Source organism: Manis pentadactyla, chromosome 12 (assembly GCF_030020395.1).
Source record: "Manis pentadactyla isolate mManPen7 chromosome 12, mManPen7.hap1, whole genome shotgun sequence".
Taxonomy (NCBI): Eukaryota; Metazoa; Chordata; class Mammalia; order Pholidota; family Manidae; genus Manis; species Manis pentadactyla.
The window spans coordinates 14888154-14898715 of record NC_080030.1 but is presented as its reverse complement, the minus strand read 5'-3'; positions in this window follow the sequence as shown (position 1 = coordinate 14898715).

Below are 10562 nucleotides of genomic sequence, written 5' to 3'. Positions count from 1 at the left end.
AACGGAACTCGCCCACGGGGCCTGCCCCCTCGCCTTCCCCTCGCGAGCTGAGTCCCCACGGCTGCTCGGCGGCTTCGGGGCCTGGAAGCCCCGCGGCTGGGAACGTCTGTACATGCGCCCCCGCCGCATCGCTCGCCCCGCTCGAACCGCCGGCCGGGGGCCGCGCGCGGCACAGCCGGACTTCTCTATGGGGGCGCCCCGGCATCCCCGGGCCTTTCTAAGGGGGCCCCGCGGCTGTCCTGGCCTCACCCACCCTCCGCCGCCCTCCCTGCGGCACGGACCCTCCCGCCACTAACGCAAGACGTCCCCGCGGGCACCGAGCCACTGGAGGAAAACACCGTCGCGCGCTGCGGCCGGCCACTTCCGCTTTGCGCGAAGGCCACGAGTGGCGGGCCGGGGTCTCGGGCCGGAGCCACATCCGGGCGCCTCAGGGGGAATCCGCAGTTGTCTCAGGGGCGTCGGGGGAGCTCCGCGAGGGGTCCTGGAGAGAAGAACGGGCCGGGCCACTAGGCTGTGGCCAGCGCCGAGCCCGGGGGAGGGGCCAGAGCCGGGGGCGGTGCTGCGGGTGGGACGGGCCACCCGCTGAGTGTAGCTGTCGGAGGGGCGGGGATGGGGGCGGGGCCTCACCCAGAGCGCTCACTTCTCCCCGCCTCTTACGTACTTCTCCCCTGTGGGTAAATTTGCCTGCCCGTTCACTGGCTTATCTCTTGCCTTCATTCAATTCCGTAGTCCCATTTTTTCTTTTTCTTAATGTTGGGCACCATGGTAAACTCAGTTAACCTTAAAACTTAGGTTACTTTACCAGCAAAAATGGGTTCGTTGCAAGTAGTATGGAATTAACAATGAGGACATGCAAGTTCTGGCAAAATACAGACAAGTCCGAGGACAAAGAGGACCCTCTTTTATAAGGGAAAGGGGCACTTGGGAAGGGTTGTTATAAACAGTCCATTGGAGGAAACTGGGAGTTGTTACATTTATCTGATATTACCTGCTTTAAAATTTTGACGTTCCCTGCAATCTTGTTGAATTTACTTAGCAGTAGTAGGTTTTGTGTGTGTGTGTGTGTGTGTGGATTAACCAGGCATCTTGCTTTTTACTGCTGCACAGCATTACCCTGTACGAGTGTTCCCCCATTTATGTAGATGACTGACAGGTATGTTGTTCCCTATTTTTTTCCCATTTTATTGATGAGAAAACTGAGGATTGTGGAGGGTAAATGTCCTGCTTACATTCAGTACTTAAAACCCAGACTCAACTGGAGCTCTTTCTACTTTGTGCGGTTGTATCTACAGAAGCCTCAGAGAAGCGTGTTAGCCCATTCTTGGGTTCTGTGATTCCGCTGCTGCTTTGTTCCTTCAGTTTTTCCTTTGTTCTTATACTCCACAGATGAGTGAAATCATTTGGTATTTCTCTTTCTCCGCTTGGCTTATTTCACTGAGCATAATACCCTCCAGCTCCATCCATGTTGCCGAGAATGGTAGGATTTGCCCTCTTCTTATGGCTGAGTAGTATTCCATTGTCTATATCTATCACATCTTCTTTATCCATTAATCTGCCGACGGACATTTAGGTTGTTTCCAATTCTTGGCTATTGTAAATAGTGCTGCGATAAACATAGGGGTGCATTGGTCTTTCTCAAACTTGATTGCTGCGTTCCTAGGGTAAATTCCTAGGAGTGGAACTCCTGGGTCAAATGGTAAGTCTGTTTTGAGCATTTTGATGAACCTCCATACTGCTTTCCACAATGGTTGAACTAGTTTACATTCCCACCAGCAGTGTAGGAGGGGTCCCCTTTCTCCACAGACTTGCCAACATTTCTTCTTGTTTGTGTTTTGGATGGCAGCCATCCTTACTGGTGTGAGGTGATACCTCATTGTAGTTTTAATTTGCATTTCTCTGATAATTAGTGATGTGGAGCATCTTTTCATGTGTCTGTTGGCCATCTGTATTTCTTTTTTGGAGAACTTTCTGTTCACTTCCTCTGCCCATTTTTTAATTGGATTATTTGATTTTTGTTTGTTGAGGCTTGTGAGCTCTTTATATATTTTGGATGTCAAGCCTTTATCGGATCTGTCATTTATGAACATATTCTCCCATACCATAGGGTTCCTTTCTGTTCTATTGATGGTGTCTTTTGCTGTACAGAAGCTTTTCAGCTTAATATAGTCCCACTTGTTCATTTTTGCTTTTGTTTTCCTTGCCCGGGGAGATATGTTCACGAAGAGGTCGCTCATGTTTATGTCTAGGAGGTTTTTGCCTATGTTTTTCTCCACGAGTTTAATGGTTTCATGGCTTACATTCAGGTGTTTGATCCATTTTGAATTTACTTTTGTATATGGGGTTATACAATGGTCCAGTTTCATTCTCCTACATGTAGCTGTCCAGTTTTGCCAGCACCACCTGTTGAAGAGACTGTCATTTAGCCATTGTATGTCCAAGGCTCCTTTATCAAATATTAACTGACCATATATGTTTGGGTTAATGTCTGGAGTCTCTAGTCTGTTCCACTGGTCTGTGGCTCTGCTCTTGTGCCAGTACCAAACTGTCTTGATTACTATAGCTTTATAGTAGAGCTTGAAATGGGGGAGTGAGATCCCCCCTACTTTATTCTTCTTTCTCAGGATTACTTTGGCTATTCGGGGTCTTTGGTGTTTCCATATGAATTTTTGAATTATTTGTTCCAGTTCATTGAAGAATGTTGCTGGTAATTTGATAGGGATTGCATCAAATCTGTATATTGCTTTGGGCAGGATGGCCATTTTGACGATATTAATTCTTCCTAGCCACGAGCATGGGATGAGTTTCATTTGTTAGTGTCCCCTTTAATTTCTCTTAAGAGTGACTTGTGGCTTTCAGAGTACAGGTCATTCACTTCTTTGGTTCGGTTTATTCCTAGGTATTTTATTCTTTTTGATGCAATTGTGAGTGGAATTGTTTTCCTGATTTCTTTTTCTATGGGTTCATTGTTAGTGTATAGGAAAGCTACAGATTTCTGTGTGTTAATTTTGTATCCTGCAACCTTGCTGTATTCCGATATCAGTTCTAGTAGTATTGTGGTAGTGTCTTTAGGGTTTTTTATGTACAATATCATGTAATCTGCAAATAGTGACAGTATAACTTCTTCTTTACCAATCTGGATTCCTTGTATTTTTTTGTTTTGTCTGATTGCCGTGGCTAGGACCTCCAGTACTATGTTAAATAGCAGTGGGGAGAGTGGGCATCCCTGTCTTGTTCCCGATCTCAGAGGAAATGATTTCAGCTTCTCGCTGTTCAATATAATGTTGGCTGTGGGTTTTTCATAGATGGCCTTTATTATGTTGAGGTACTTGCCCTCTATTCCCATTTTGCTGAGAGTTTTTATCATGAATGGATGTTGAACTTTGTCAAATGCTTTTTCAGCATCTATGGAGATGATCATGTGGTTTTTGTCTTTCTGTTTGTTGATGTGGTGGATGATGTTGATGGACTTTCGAATGTTGTACCATCCTTGCATCCCTGGGATGAATCCCACTTGGTCATGGTGTACGATCCTTTTGATGTATTTTTGAATTCGGTTTGCTAATATTTTGTTGAGTATTTTTGCATCTATGTTCATCAGGGATATTGATCTGTAGTTTTCTTTTTTGGAGGGGGTCTTTGCCTGGTTTTGGTATTAGGGTGATGTTAGCTTCATAGAATGAGTTTGGGAGTATCCCCTCCTCCTCTATTTTTTGGAAGACTTTAAGGAGAATGGGTATTATGTCTTCCCTGTATGTCTGATAAAATTCCGACGTAAATCCATCTGGCCCGGGGATTTTGTTCTTTGGTAGTTTTTTTATTACCGCTTCAATTTCGTTGCTGGTAATTGGTCTGTTTAGATTTTCTGTTTCTTTCTGGGTCAGTCTTGGAAGGTTGTATTTTTCTAGGAAGTTGTCCATTTCTCCTAGGTTTCCCAGCTTGTTAGCATATAGGTTTTCATAGTATTCTCTAATAATTCTTTGTATTTCTGTGCGGTCCGTCGTGATTTTTCCTTTGTCGTTTCTGATACTGTTAATGTGTGTTGACTCTCTTTTCCTCTTAATAAGTCAGGCTAGAGGCTTATCTATTTTGTTTATTTTCTCGAAGAAACAGCTCTTGGTTTCATTGATTTTTGCTATTGATTTATTCTTCTCAATTTTATTTATTTCTTCTCTGATCTTTATTATGTCCCTCCTTCTGCTGACCTTAGGCCTTATTTGTTCTTCTTTTTCCAATTTCGATAATTGTGACATTAGACCATTCATTTGGGATTGTTCTTCGTTTTTTAAATATGCTTGGATTGCTATACACTTTCCTCTTAAGACTGCTTTTGCTGTGTCCCACAGAAGTTGGGGCTTAGTGTTGTTGTTCTCATTTGTTTCCATATATTGCTGGATCTCCATTTTGATTTGGTCATTGATCCACTGATTATTTAGGAGTGTGTTGTTAAGCCTCCATATGTTTGTGAGCCTTTTTTTCTTTCTTTGTATAGTTTATTTCTAGTTTTATGCCTTTGTGGTCTGAAAAGTTGGTTGGTAGAATTTCAATCTTTTGGAATTTACTGAGGCTCTTTTTGTGGCCTAGTATGTGGTCTATTCTGGAGAATGTTCCATGTGCACTTGAGAAGAATGTGTAGCCTGTTGCTTTTGGATGTAGAGTTCTATAGATTTCTATTAGGTCCATCTGCTCTACTGTGTTGTTCAGTGCTTCCGTGTCCTTACTTATTTTCTGCCCAGTGGATCTATCCTTTGGGGTGAGTGGTGTGTTGAAGTCTCCTAGAATGAATGCATTGCAGTCTATTTCCCCCTTTAGTTCTGTTAGTATTTGTTTCACATATGCTGGTGCTCCTGTGTTGGGTGCATATATATTTAGAATGGTTATATCCTCTTTTTGGACTGAGCCCTTTATCATTATGTAATATCCTTCTTTATCTCTTGTTACTTTCTTTGTTTTGAAGTCTATTTTGTCTGATATTAGTACTGCAACCCCTGCTTTCTTCTCGCCATTGTTTACCTGAAATATGTTTTTCCATCCCATGACTTTTAGTCTGTACATGTCTTTGGGTTTGAGGTGAGTTTCTTGTAAGCAGCATATAGATGGGTCTTGCTTTTTTATCCATTCTGTTACTCTGTGTCTTTTGATTGGTGCATTCAGTCCATTTACATTTAGGGTGACTATTGAAAGATATGTACTTATTGCCATTGCAGGCTTTAGATTCGTGGTTACCAAAGGTTCAAGGTTAGCCTCTTTAGTATCTTACTGCCTAACTTAGCTCGCTTATTGAGCTGTTATATACACTGTCTGGAGTTTCTTTACTTCTCTCCCTTCTTATTCCTCCTCCTCCATTCTTTATATGTTGGTTGTTTTATTCTGTGCTCTTTCGTGTTTCCTTTACCTGCTTTTAGTGTGTAGTTGATTTTATTTTTTGCCTTTAGTTAGTATTTGGTTGGTTTGCTTTCTTTGTTGTGATTTTATTTTCTCTGGTGACATCTGTTTAGTATTAGGAGTGCTCCCGTCTAGAACAGTCCCTCTAAAATACCCTGTAGAGGTGGTTTGTAGGAGGCAAATTCCCTCAACTTTTGCTTGTCTGGGAATTATTTAATCCCTCCTTCATATTTAAATGATAATCGTGCTGGATACAGTATCCTTGGCTCAAGGCCCTTCTGTTTCATTGCCTTAAATATAACATGCCATTCTCTTCTGACCTGTAAGGTTTCTGTCGAGAAGTCTGATGATAGCCTGATGGGTTTTCCTTTATAGGTGACCTTTTTCTCTCTAGCTGCCTTTAAAACTCTTTCCTTGTCCTTGATCTTTGCCATTTTAATTATTATATGTCTTGGTGTTTTCCTCCTTGGGTCCTTTATGTTGGAAGTTCTGTGTATTTCCATGGTCTGTTCGATTATTTCCTCCCCCTATTTCGGGAAGTTTTCAGCAATTATTTCTTCAAAGACACTTTGTATCCCTTTTTCTCTCTCTTCTTCTTCTGGTACCCCTATAATACGGATATTGTTCCTTTTGGATTGGTCACACGGTTCTCTTAATATTGTTTCATTCCTGGAGATCCTTTTATCTCTCTCCGTGTCAGCTTCTATGCGTTCCCGTTCTCTGGTTTCTATTCCATCAATGGCCTCTTGCATCTTATCCATTCTGCTTATAAATCGTTCCAGAGTTTGTTTCACTTCTGTAATCTCCCTCTGGATGTCTGTAATCTCCCTCCAGACTTCATCCCTTAGCTATTGCATATTTCTCAGCATCTCTGTCAGCATGTTTATGATTTTTATTTTGAATTCTTTTTCAGGGAGACTGGTTAGGTCTGTCTCCTTCCCTGGAGTTGTCTCTGCGATCTTGGTTTGCCTATAATTTTGCCTTTTCATGGTGATAGAAATAGTTTGCAGAGCTGGGACCAGTGACGGCTGGAAGAACTTCCTTTCTTGTTGGTTTGTGGCCCTCCTCTCCTGGGAGAACAGCGGCCTCTAGTGGCTTGTGCTGGGCAGCTGCGTGCAGACAGGGCTTCTGATTCCTGCCCGGCTGCTATGGAGTTTATCTCTGCTGTTGCTGTGGGCGTGGCCTGGCTCGGGCCGCTGCTCCAACATGGTGGAGCCGCGTTGGAGGGGGAGCGGCCAGGAAGCTATTTATCTCCATGAGGGGCCTCCGTGCTCCCTCCTGCCCAGGGGTTTATAGTGCCCAGAGATCCCCAGATTCCCTGCCTCTTGACTAAGTGTCCTGGGACGCTTCCATCCAGTTTTGGGGTCCCTGTCCATTTAAGACTTCCAAAAAGCACTCGCAAAAAAAAAAAAAATTATATGAATAATTTCTTTTAAGAAGCCACTCGCTTTTCTTTGTTCTCGGGCACCGGCCTCAGGGACCTGCTCACCGGTCTTGCTGCCCTGTTTCCCTAGTATCCAGGGCCCCGTGCGTGCACTGTGTCTGCGCTCTGGTGCGGATGGCTAGGGCTGGGTGCTTAGCAGTCCTGGGCTCCCTCTCCCTCCCCACTCCGGCTCCTCTCCTCCCGCTGGGAGCTGGGGGGAGAGGCGCTCGGGTCCTGCCATGCTGGGGCTTGTATCTTACCCCCTTCGCGAGGCGCTGGATTCTCGCAGGTGTGGATGTGGTCTGGATGTTGTCCTGTGTCCTCTGGTCTCTATTCTAGGAAGAGTTGTCATTGTTATATTTTCATAAATATATGTGGTTTTGGGAGGAGATTTCCACTGCTCTACTCACGCTGCCATCTTGGCTCCACCTCAGAATCTAGTTCATTTTTTAAAAGATTTTTGATAGGATTGAGTCTGCAGTGAAGAGTGGAGAAGGAGATGTCAGAATTTCTGCCACATTCCACGGGATTCTTTTTCTGTCTGCATACCAGCCTGACTGACAGTGTTCAGCACCAGATGGGACCTGCTTTTCTTTTTCCCCCACATTTTTTTTGTGGCTTGATGTCTTGTTTTTTTTCATTGCTGAATAATATTCCAGTTTGTAGACATACCTGTTTGTTTGCCAATCCACCTTTGAAGGACATTTGGGTTGCTTCTAGTTTTTGGCAGCTTTGAATAAAGCTACTACAAATATTTGTGTATGGGTTTTTCTGTGGACATAATTTTTGAGTCATTTGGATCACTGCTGCGACCAGCTGGTAAGGCAATGTTGGGCCTTATAAGGAACTGCCAAACCCTTATAAAATGTCTGTGCCATTTTGCATTTCCACCAGCAATGAGATTCCTGTTGCCCCACATCCTTACCAGCATTTGATAGTCTGATTTTTACATTTTAGCCATTCTAAGAGAAGTGCATCACTATCTGTTTTTCAAATTTGTATCTCCCTGATGGAAATGTTGACCATCTTTCCATATGCTTATTTACCATCTGTCATCTTTGGTGGGGTGCCTACTCATATTTATCCCATTTTTAAATTGGGTTGTTCACTTTCTGAGTTTTTAGTAACACCTGGATGTAAGATTTTGTCAACATTTTTTTTCTTTCTCTGTATCTGTTGATATGATCATAAGATTTTTCTTCTTTAGCCTGTTGGTCTGATGGATTACATCAATTAATTATTGAATGTTGAACCAGCCTTGCATGTCTGGAATGAATAAGTTAAACAAATACATTTTTTTAACTGAGTTTATTTGTTCAGTGCTCACACCTTTGGTCTCACTGGTCCAATGAGGGGCAGGGCAGGGCAGGGCACACAGTGAGTGACACAGTGTGTGCACCATTTTCACTGGTATATGGTTCTTTTTATATATGGATTTGATTTGTGAAACTTTTTCTTGAGGATTTTTACATCTACTTTCATGAGAGATATCGGTCTGTAGTTTTTCTCTTTTAGTCTGGTTTTGATACTAGGGCAATGCTGGCGTCATAATGTGAGTGAGGCAGTGTTTGCTCTGCTTCTGTTTTCAGGCAGGGATTGCAGAGAATTGGTGTTTCATCCTTACATGTTTGGTAGAATTTCCCAGTGGAACTGTCCTGCCCTGGTGCTTTCTTTTTGGAATGTCATCGACTCAATTTCTGAAATGATAATGACTTACTCAGATTATCGGTCTCTTCTTGTGTGAGTTTTGGCAGATTGAATCTTTTAGAGAATTGTCCATTTCATCTAAATTATGATATTTGTAGCATAGTGTGTTACTCATAATATTCCCTAATTATCCTTTTAATGTTGGGGCTCAGAAGCAATGTCCCCCATTTCATTTCTGATATTAGGGATATGTGTCTTCCCTCATTTTTTCTTGGGTGAGCTGGCTAGAGGTTTATCTATTTTATTAATTTTTATGCAGAACCAGTTTTTGGATTTGTTGATTTTCTCTGTTCTGTTTTTATTTAATTGATTTCTCCTCTAATTTTAGTACTATTTTTTCTTCTGCTTGCCTTGAGTTTATATTACTCTTCCTTTCCACTTTCCAGTTTCCTAAACTGGAAGCTTTAGGTGATCTAGTTCTCTTCTAATATATACATTTGGTGATACAACTTTCCACTTAGCTGATCCCATAAATTCTGTGATAAGTTGTATTTTCCTTTTCACTTCTTCACAATGCTTTAGAAATGTGTTCTTTTATCTGGGGCCTACTTTTCTAAGTGCATGATTGGCAGGGGCTGGAAGAACGGAGGAATGGGGAGTGACTGTTTAAAAGCATTCAGTTTCAATTGAGAAAAATGAAACGTTTTGGAAATGGTGATAGTGATGGCTGCACAATAATGTGAATGTACTTAATGCCAAGTGAATAGAACTGTACACCTAAACATGTTTAACATCATAGATTTTGCTATGTATATTTAAGCACAATAAAAAAGATGAAGTAGCAGAAAATGATGTAATAAAATTGAGTTATTTCCTTCAGAACTTTGTCCTTTGGGCAGGACTATGGGGAGAAACGATGTACAAACACAGCTCAGAGGGCAAGGTTGGAGGTGGGATCTCATCAAAAGCTTTTCTACTTGCTTCCTGCTCCTAGAAACTTTACACTGATTATCCCATATTGATAAGCCCTCACATTCATAAAATAGGCTATTTCCTCCATTCAGCCAAACTCATCTTTAGCTCTTTTATTTTTCCTTACTTTTATATTGGACAACTGGCTAAACTCTACTAACTTGCATTTTTAATGTAATGAAATTTTCTGCATATTTTTTTCTTCTTCAAATCAGATCTTGCTCTAATTTTTATGATAGCACCATACAGTCCAGGTCTTCCAACACTGTTGTGGAATAGTACTGATAGCACGCATTGCTCACTTACTCAGGAATGGTTTTAAACTTTCTCAGTTTATCTTGTTTACGGTGGATTTCAGTGAGTGGCTGTAGTGGAGTCAATAAAGATCTTTTACAATCCTCATTTACTTACAACTTTTATCAAAATTGTTCCTGTGCATTTTCAAGTATATTTTATGCATCTATTCAAATAACTTTTGATATGTCAATATTTTGTACATTGCTGTACAAAATACTAGATTCTTATGTAGTCAAAACAATCTGTTTTTTGAGAAAAATGTCTGGGTTTCTAGCTTTGTCTGTAAAAGAATCTTAAAAACTTAGATTACATACAAATTTCATTATATTATCCTTAAATTTAACACTTCTAAAGACAATTAAATCTTTAAGCTTCACTGAATGTATTATGGCATGTGGTGTGGAACAGTGGATCCAATATTTTTTCGTCCAAAAAAAGTCACACATTTGTACTATTGATAAATTATCCTTGGTCTATTCATTTGAAATTCCACCTTTATTAAACAGTAAATTCTTAACACAAATCTCTGTCAGTATCTTTGTTCTTTCTGGTAATATATTTGCTTATGCCCACATCACACCCTTTTATTATTTTTATGTTGTTTTAATATTTACTGGTAAAAATATAGCTAGTCTTTGTGGATCTTAACATGATAGACTTATGCTAAACATTAAATTGTTAATGCTCATAATTGACGTAGGGACTATCATAAGTTTCTCTTTTGTTTGTTTCTTGGAACAGCTTTATTGCATTCAATCTGCATACCATACAATTTGCGCATTTAAATCTATATGGTTCAATGTTGATTCGTATATTCATAGACTTGTATATGTCATCACGA